This window comes from Lagopus leucura, unplaced genomic scaffold (genome assembly GCF_019238085.1).
Source record: "Lagopus leucura isolate 7727_CA_CO unplaced genomic scaffold, USGS_WTPT01 Super-Scaffold_100002, whole genome shotgun sequence".
Lineage (NCBI taxonomy): Eukaryota > Metazoa > Chordata > Aves > Galliformes > Phasianidae > Lagopus > Lagopus leucura.
The window spans coordinates 18,327,085-18,336,744 of record NW_024962263.1 but is presented as its reverse complement, the minus strand read 5'-3'; the positions used below and the strand labels follow the sequence as shown (position 1 = coordinate 18,336,744).

At 34.2% G+C, this 9,660-nt stretch overlaps 1 long non-coding RNA gene across 1 annotated transcript in view; it reads right to left on the bottom strand.

The window, feature by feature from the left end:
• The window catches only part of LOC122178515, a 29,764-nt gene extending 21,104 nt beyond the window's left edge, over positions 1–8,660 (bottom strand). Inside the window, exons 1-2 of the long non-coding RNA XR_006178363.1 lie at positions 8,613–8,660; positions 4,885–4,966 (exon numbers count right to left, since the gene is read on the bottom strand). This is a non-coding gene — a long non-coding RNA (uncharacterized LOC122178515). The remainder of the gene's footprint in view (positions 1–4,884; positions 4,967–8,612) is intronic.
• Positions 8,661–9,660: the final 1,000 nt, after the last annotated feature.

Genomic DNA, 9,660 nt, shown 5'->3' with positions numbered 1-9,660 from the left:
ACCAGTACCAAGAATTTCTAGAAAAATCATATTAAGGAGAAACGCATACAGCTTTAAAAGAAGCTGTTTTACAGTGTTTTGAATTAATTTCTGCTTTCTCTCCCTCTACTTGAGGAAAACTGTAACTCATGAGATTTGATACATTCAGATCTACTAGTGAACCACTAGCTAATGAAGATTTTCATCTTACTCTAAAACTGAGCACAAAAATTCTGATGACTCCAGCCTTAACAATCAAATGGATGCAGTCACTTGTTTTAAATCCCTGAGATACACTTAGTGTCTAGTTTCTGCTTCTTCCCTTGTCAGATCAGGTTGTAATAAGCCATTCATTTTATTCCTTACAGTTTCTGCATCATTTTGGATTAGAGCCTGGACTAATGCTATGCTTGTTCTTAGTGTTTCTAAATCAAAACCACACATATGATTTCCATTGTTTGGAGGAGCACAGTAGCAGGATTTCACAGGACATCCCTGCTACCTCCTCAAAGAAACCGAACACAAAGAATTCTCTACAGAAATAACTTGAAAATCAACACAGTTAAAACAAAATCACATCAGTGTGCTTCAAAAGGCTCAAAAATAAATGGCAAAATATATACAACAACTGAAAACTAGTATGAAATAACACCAAAGTATTTCCATTACCATACATAATTTATTTGAAAATATATGTAATAGTCAACTGTTACTTATTGCAGACATATGTATGAGGATTTTCCTCATCTGCATTAATGAACAAGAAAAATGAAGTGTCAGATAAGTTTTAACTAAGCTTGAACAAGTCTCTTACGCCATTATCATCCACCAGAAAATTCAACAAGTTTCGTTCCTTTTGTTCTCACAGCCTGCCTTTGCCATTTCCAGAGCCATGCCCCTCACAACCTATTTCTCAGTAAAGATCACCTTACTACAAACAGCAGTTACTGTCACTATATACTAGATAGAAGAAAATGTAGCTTAAAAATGAGACTAAAGAAGTTTGCATTCAAGTTATTCTATAATCACACAAGTCATGTTCTGAGAAATCTGTGTATCAAAATCTAAGATTTCTGGGAAAAGCTCTTCACATTCTTAAAGTAGTCTGCATTTATAGATATTTCTATACACAGAAAGTTCATAAGACAATCTTCTCATCTTTCCATTTCATAATGTCATGGAATTATATGTTTTTGGGTCATTCATTGCGTTTCCCTCATGCCAAGGTCTCCGTGCATTTGGTCAGGCACCATTATAGCGTACTCCTTGCATCTCAGGTGTTTTTTTTCCCCGCTCTCTAGCATTCTGTCTTAACATTCCTGATTAAGAATTTAAGAACCCCATCATTTCACTTAGGCTGTTCCCATCTCAGCCTAGTACTGCCATTGCTTTTTTAGACTAACCTGTGTCATACATCGGTTGCAGGAATAACCACATTCTTTGCTTGTATTCCCTCAGCTCTTCCTTCCTGTTAGTCTTAATTTCCTGACAAATAATTTATCCAGTGTCAAGTCTGCAACTAATTTAGTTATTTTCCAACGTGAACATAATCCCCACTAGGGTGACATCACCTAGGAAGCTAAGTGCTGATATCAATCAATCCTGCGACCTAATTACAAACCCATTAAAATTGACACAGAACACACATGAAAAGAAAAAGACAGTTTATGTATTGCACATATTTCCTTCCTGGCTTTCCCTTTTTTTCCCCCCTCAAGTTAATTGTGTGCTATCTATAGATAGTTGGAATGTTATCAGAAGAACTGGGACAGTTTCAGCATTTGAAAACGAATCCATTAAAAGTAAACAGAAATATTCCACTGAGTGTGAGCCAGATCTGTAATTTTAAAGTATTTGGAAGAAAGAAACTTCTCTATTTATCATCAGGCAGTTTTACAGTGATACAAATCCAGTGAAAACTGGTAGTAGACATTTAAAGCTGTGTCCTTCTTGATCTGTCATATTTTGAATATTCATATAAACAAAATTAGACATCATGCAAATACAAATAGTAGGGTAGCAGGCACCGGAATGAACCAATTGTAATCAGACTTCAAGGAACAACATGACCTACCCGCGCTGATTAGATCTCATCAAACCCATGATTTTCATGCAAGAAATAAACTCATCTCTTACTCTGCTGCTTCAAATGGGATGACTCCTGCAGCTTAACCACCATCATAGCCCTTGCCCTATCATGGAGCACTGGGGCTCTGCTGGCTCACCATCCAGGGCTTGGTGCCACAAGAAGGCCTCAGCAAAGCCTGTCCAGCAAACAGGCACACACTTGTCCTTATCACTGAGCATCACTGCAGCCCCAGCATGCAAAGAGGCCTCCCAGATTCTGCAAGCTGAGGCTGGCAGCTCAGCCACCTCTACCAGGAATGCTAAGCAGTGCTTCCTTTGAATACGTAGTTTATAATCTTCCCCTTTTTGTACAACATCTGGCTCTACCAGCTGCTGCATTTCACATGCAGCCTTGTTGTTCTACTACTATAGTCCCAGAATAAAAAACACATCCCACTGAATTCACATAGGAAAACAAATCTCATGAGGAAAAAGCTTCAGAGCTTTTCCTTATGGAACCATACAGGCTACATGGAAAGAAGCTGAGACTAAATTAGCTAGAAGCATACAAAACACTTAGGGTTTTTTTTTTTTTTTTTGCTATTGGAGAACTGATGGTACAAATAAAAACAACAGATAGATTTCAACTAAGGAAAGATGATAAGCTGTCAATCAGGCAAATCTATGAAGTGACAGAACCGTTGAACAAATCATGATTAAGTAATCCAGCAGGACTGAATGAGAAAGGCTAGACATGTTATGAAGTAAAATAAACAAAACATACTAGTTTGTCTGGTGCTTTATAATTCTCTCATCACAACAGAAAATGAAGATTCATATAGAAAATTATCTAATAGAACAATTTTTGAGAAAATAGAGGAATAAGATTGGACAAAACATCAAATTTATAAGTATCTACTGATCAAATACTGTTTAATGTTATACTTGCTGTCTTGCTTCAGAAGACCTAGTAAAATAAAATTTTCTTTTTTAAAAAAAATGTAATAACTGAATAGAAGAGTATTGCCTTAGTTCTGAAAGCTACATGTATTTAACAATTAGGCTATGAGTTTCCATCCTTAAAACCAAAAACAGTTTGTGAGACAAACTGCGTTCTAGAGAACAAGTATGTATCTAAATGGAAGTCATGAAATGACAAAAAAGAGATTTATTTATCAACAAGCGTTTCTCTGAAATGTCACTGACATATATGCAGAGACTCATCTAAGATTCAAAAACAACTTCCTTTTTCTGATAAAAAAATTTGAATTTGCATGCAGATAAGAGAATGATAGGTTAAATGTGTATATGCTGATTTCTCTCAGGTCATTTATTACAGTACCTCAAATACTATTTCTGCAAGGAAATAAGATTGGCACTAAAAGAGAAGTACTTGTGATTAAAAAGGCGGGAAAGTGTTCTGAATTATGAATGACATCATACAAAAATAGTTCAGAGAACTCAACTTTTTGTCTTCAAAGGCCACAGACCTGTTACTAAGCACCAAAAGCAAAGCAAAAAGAAAGGATCCTAGAGATCAACTGTCTTGAACAGGCACATAGTTGTTAAAGGAAGCTGAAATAAATATGGCCTTCCGAGGAAGAAGAAAGTATCAGGTTTTTTTTCCTGGTATTGTGATCATTCTTGTTCTTCTTTGATTTTGATACTTCGTTAAGCAGAAGGACATTTTTAACTAAAATGTGTTACAGTAGTGGCTTGCATTATTTAATAGCCCATGAGAAGTCTGTGTCATTAGTTACAATTTCCATATGGTTTCCTGCAAAGTAAAAAATTAACAAGTCTACAAAGATTTTGATGGGAACATAGACAGAACACAGTCTACTCTGAAGAGATGCACATTTGGCAAAAAGAAATAAGATTCAGGTGAAGACAGAAAGAATCACAAGCAGTGTTTCTGTGAAAGAAAGAGTCTTCAAGAGAAAATAAGTTATCCTTTGAAACTGGATATATTATTACAAAAAACTATGGTTGGAAGAAGTTCCAAAAATGTAACCCAGGCATAAATACTTCCTAATTGTAATCAAAATAATATCCAACATTTTTGACAGTATGAAGAAAATTTGCTGTCTGTTCATAGGTTAACAATCCTAAACAAAGTAAAAATTAAACCTAAAACAAAATTAGCATCAATATGATTAATTAAAAGTAGATTTACAAACATAGAATGCAACTTATGACTTCAAACAATTCATGCAGCTGATGAACAATTAGAGAGGCTGGTTTTAGACTTGCAGAAAAGCAGCTCAAAAGCAGGTAAGTTCCCTTAGAATGATCTCCATTATTCAGTCAAACTACAGATGACTTTCTGTTGTCTCCTCTACTTAATTATTTGTAAATATTTTTGTTATCATTTCCTTTCCATTATATCAGACTGAGAAGTGTTTATTATACCTATTTAGAGCACAGAAATGCATATTGCACACAAAATGGGAAGAGCTTATAGCTTTTTTTTTTTTTATTTTTCTCCCGCAGAAACTATGGTACACAGAAAACTGTAAATGAGAAGTCACAAAGAAGATAGAACTCTAGATTTCTTAATTTGTATTTGACTTTCTAGTTTTGTATATAGAAATATAAAATAACATCAGATAAAAGAAAAGCAAATTTCTATTTAATTAATTCCCATGCTTTTCAAAAATAGAGGGGGAAAAGGCATATTTTGAAATTTAATTTCAAATTTTTGATTTTTAATTTTGAAATTTAATTTCAAAATAAGTATTTCACATTTGAAGATGTGAGAAAGTCACTAACATTCAAAAGCACTCATGTAACAGCAAGAATAATATATGTTTAACAGCAATTTTTAAATGAACATACCTCAAAGACAGTCACTTAATTCTTCTGAAGAATTATTAGCTCGCTGCCTTTTTGTCTTCTCGTCTTGAATCTGTTGTGTAACCTAGGAAAAATAAATCTCAGCTTACTTTAAACTGAGAGCATAAGGCTAGATCCAAGGAAGGAAAAAAGTTAATAGCATTGCTGTTAATTCCTCTGTAATCCTACCTCATTATCTTAAGCAAATAAATCTCTGAAAAGGGTTGCCTTATTAAAAGCGAATTAGAAAACTGAATGTCATGTGGGCAGTGAGATATTCTCTTAAAATGCAATCTACAAGGAAACTCATAAATAGAGCACTTCAGAAAAAATGCTACTATCAGGCAATCTTCATAGCAGATCTTCAACAGATGTGGATGCGACTATGATTTCACAAATTCATAAAGTAAAAATGTGTCAACATCATTTACCACTAACTTTCAAGTGTCTAAAGAAACATACTCAATTTAAATCCTACTAAATAACTTTATAAAGATATGTGAAGTGTAGCAAGAGTGTATATAGAATTTTTAATCCTACTACGCACACCATCATGTGCGGCTTACCAAGAAAAATTATAAAAAGAAGAAAAGTTGTCTTTATTTTGTCAAATAAATTACCTACAGTTCAAGAGGTACAGCCTCTAGGTACCTCTTTACATTCCTTATACATTTTTAGAATTTCACTCAAAGGGTATAAGGAGAGAAAAAGTAGCATATGCTGTAGAGAAAAATTTAACAGGCCATTGACAGTTTTGTCATTGTTAGAAAACCATTTTGTTTTTTATAAATGTTTATTGCTTGTAAGCATCATTTCTCAATACCTTAGTTAAAAAACAGATAACATAAGGTATCATATCTAAAAAGTTCAAAATAAATGTAAGAACAAAGATCTTTTTATTGAGAATCAACCACTTCACTAAAGTTGACTTAAAGGAAACATAACAGACAAGCGCAGAAACCAATTGCCCTTTTTATTTTTTAGCTTCAGTGATACTGAACTTCTCAGCTTCACTTTATAAAGCTATTCGTAACTTCTGCTAAGGACTATTTACTTCTAATTGCCTTGAACATCTATATCAATGCAATGGAATTATTTTACCAGAAAACAATACAGAGCACAACTTGCTGAAAGGGTATGCAGTGATAACAGAACCATATGAACCCATCTCTAGAAGATGACGGTTACAGAGACATTATAAGATTTCTTTATAAGAAATAACTAATCAAGATAGTATTCAAACAAAAGGAATACAAGGTAGACAAAGGAAGAGAAATTAGAAAAAAACTAATAAGAGTTAATTGGAGCTTCATTTCACACTCAAAAGCAAGCAATGATGTTGCAAATAAGAAAGCAGCCAGGAAACTCATTTTCTAACAACACCTGGTCCTAAAGTCCTGAGTTCAGTATTTCTCTGGAAGAGGGAAGAGTATGAAATCTCTCATGGGCAAATTTGAACATGTGAAAGCACGCATATGCTATGCAAAAGAAAAACAGCGTCCAGTATTTATAAGACACAATAGATGGCATGAGTATCAAGTAAGACTAAAAACTAGAAGGCTATGTTTCAGTTTCAGTAAATTAAACAAATAACAGAGCTAACATTAAGGTCAAATATTTATTTATAACAGAAGAAGACACAATGTCTAAATGTCCTTAGATAGAGAGTTTTATATTACTTTTTCAAATAAGAGTAAAATGGAGCCTTATACAATTTGTCAAATTGTCAGGTAATAATTTTTCTAGATTTTCAAGGTTCAGACTCAACCAAAAGCTTCTCTTCATCCAACAGATATTTGAACGTGTGCTATAAACTTTCCATAGCCTTTTGAAAACATGATAACTGAGCAACAGTGGCAAAATTCTAGCTTAAATTTTATGTTTTTACAAGTGTTTAGCTGTGAAGGGTCAGTGCAATTTCCTTTTTTTCCCACATTGTTTATTTTTTAGATACGAACAGAAGACTTTCTCCACTAAACAACATCTAAAAGTTGATTGCAGCCCCTCACACAAGTTCTTATACCTTTGTATTGCTTAAGTGTTTAATCAGATTTATTGACTTCACGGTATTCTCAAAAACTTGCAAAAATGTCTGACTGTTTCAGTAAGGCAATTCTGAGGTTTTCTTCTCTTACTGTGTTTAAGATCCACAATGGCAGTTCAATATGTACCCACATTTGTCAAAAATGTTGATAAATGACAATTTCTTCTTAGTTATATGAATGAAAAAAAGAAACAACAACATGGATTTAGTCTCTCCAAACACCTGAAGATTCATGTTCCTCACTAGAAAGACTTTACTCTAGCAAACAAACAAATACAGCTTGTTTTGCTCAATAGCTTAATTCCTGTAGAGGAAAACTGCTTACAATGTTATATAGAATTACTAATCAATTTATACCCTATTATTCAGATGACTTGAATTTTAATTAGTATCTAGTGCCCTACCTTCTTTAAGAAAATTCCTCCCACTAATCCTTTATCAATTAAAATGATTTAAAAAACAACAACAAGTAACAGGCAGCTTATTCATGAAGCTTAGGACTGGGTGAACTCTGTTGCATTACAACCCACAGATGCAAGAGTTCAATTCTGGATGTTTTTTGCACCATTATTTTTCCTTTGTATTTCTTATGTAGATGGGTTTCTCTACACAAGTTAAATAATATTAATGCTTTCTGTGTGTTTTAGTTCATTTCAGAGTGCAAAAATAATGATGAAAAATATTCAAACTTTTTTCAGATAAGAACTGCCACATTTTAAAGTAGACTTCACTAGTTTTCTTGACAATAGCAAAAACCACTGGCACAGTTAAACCTAGAAACACCATTCTTACAGTACTAGCTCTAGACAATGAGTGACTGAATTGCAGCACTACTTGTTGCTTCTCATTTCCTTGAAGAGGTTAAAAATAACTTAGAAATATGCACTGGAGGTGATTTATGTTATTTAATTAGTGACATTCACTATAGTGGAGAAATCCTACTTGTCTATCATTGACTCCTTATAAAGCATTAACAAGGACATGGAACTATAGTGACACAGATCTTCATTATTTCTGTTTCTTGACTGAAAGCTGATTCAATATTCAGGATTCCACCTGTACCTGTTACAGCATCCTTAAATATTTATCAGCCTTCGTTTTTGGTGAGAAGAAATCAAAGATATACTTCTGTGTCACCTAACGTAGTATTTTTATGTATTTCTGCAGCGGTATTCTTAAGAGATTTTTTTCTCTAATATATCCTTTTCTGGAAACACTGGAAAAGTTCATAAAAATTCCTGCTTTTTTGAGTATTAACTCCCCCATTACACCAATAAGCGTGAAATATGCAAAGTTGAAGTCAAAAGAATTGTGTCACCAAATCATAAGAGTGTATGCTTGCTACATCTTAAAAAGTACAGATACAGTAGTTGAAAAGAAAAACCATCTGAAAAACCAAGGAGACTAGCAGAGTACAAACCATTGTGAACCAAAACAAAAACTACAGAAGAGATAAAAATTATTTATGCTCTATAGATACACATACTCCAGAAACCACACTTTCATTATACTTTGTCAATAAAAGCTGAATATTTTTACTCAGGACATTCTTGCCTTCCAGTACTAGGTCTGTAACAATCCAGTTATTTTGCTATCAAGTATATAGCGTTCATAGAGATCATAAAGCAGATACAGCTGCTTTAAAAATAAATAAATAAATAGATAAAATGAAATAAAATACACTTACCCATTTCAGAGGATCAGGGCTCACCAGATACCCCAAACGAAGTTACACTCCAAATAAAGATCTCTCTGTTACAGCCACCAGCCCTTAAATAAGGTTAGGGAAGGGTGGAGCCAGGCATTCAATCAAATGGGTGAATTGCTTCCACCTTTGATACCAGGGTTGGCTACACCCCTTCAGCTGGTGCTCACACACTGGTTCAGGCTGTGTCTTAACAGTTCCCATACAGTCTTATTTTCTTCAAATTTCTTTTTTATCTTATTGCTGATTTTTCTTTGTTTTTCCTTATAGTAGAGTAAAATAAGATCTGAGTTATTAAAAACTATTGGATTACCAATCTTCCATGAAGGAAGGACTAATGCAGTTTCTCACTGATAGAAGAAAAAACCTAAGCCATAGTTTTTACACAAACTACAGTTCTGTCTCTACAACTAGTATTTCTATTTGTGAAGAGGGAAACTGTATTGCTTTTCTCCTTTTGCACTCTTTTAGCTAAACAAATGTGGATTTAGATTAGAAGTTAGGGGGAATGTTCTTTACTCAGAGGGTGGTGATGCACTGGGAGATGTTGCTCAGAGAAGATGGGGATGCCCCTTGGAGGTGTTGAAGACCAAGTTGGATGGAACCCTGAGTAAGAAGAACTACAATAAGTGATCCAAAGGGTGACAACTCTGCCACAGGAAGGAGCTGGAGTTGGGTAGTCTTTAAGGTCTCTTGCAGGTTGAATGTCAATGGTTTACAGGCTGGTTTGGCCCATTCCGTAACTTGTAATGTGGAGGGATTTTGTGAATCCAAGCCTTTGGAAAAGGGAAACAGGGGACCCCAAAATAATTAAAAACATCGGCAATGGTCTGAGGAGAAACAAATTTACTAAATATAGCATCAGAATGCAAGATAACACACTATAATACAATATAATTAGAATTGAAGCTAATAAATCAAATACAATGAGAGGGAAAGATTGTCCAAAAGCTGGAGGCCTTACGCTAATGCTGAAGCAATGCATGCAGTCAGGACAAGAAGCAGAGAGCAGAGCTGAAAGAAAAAAGGG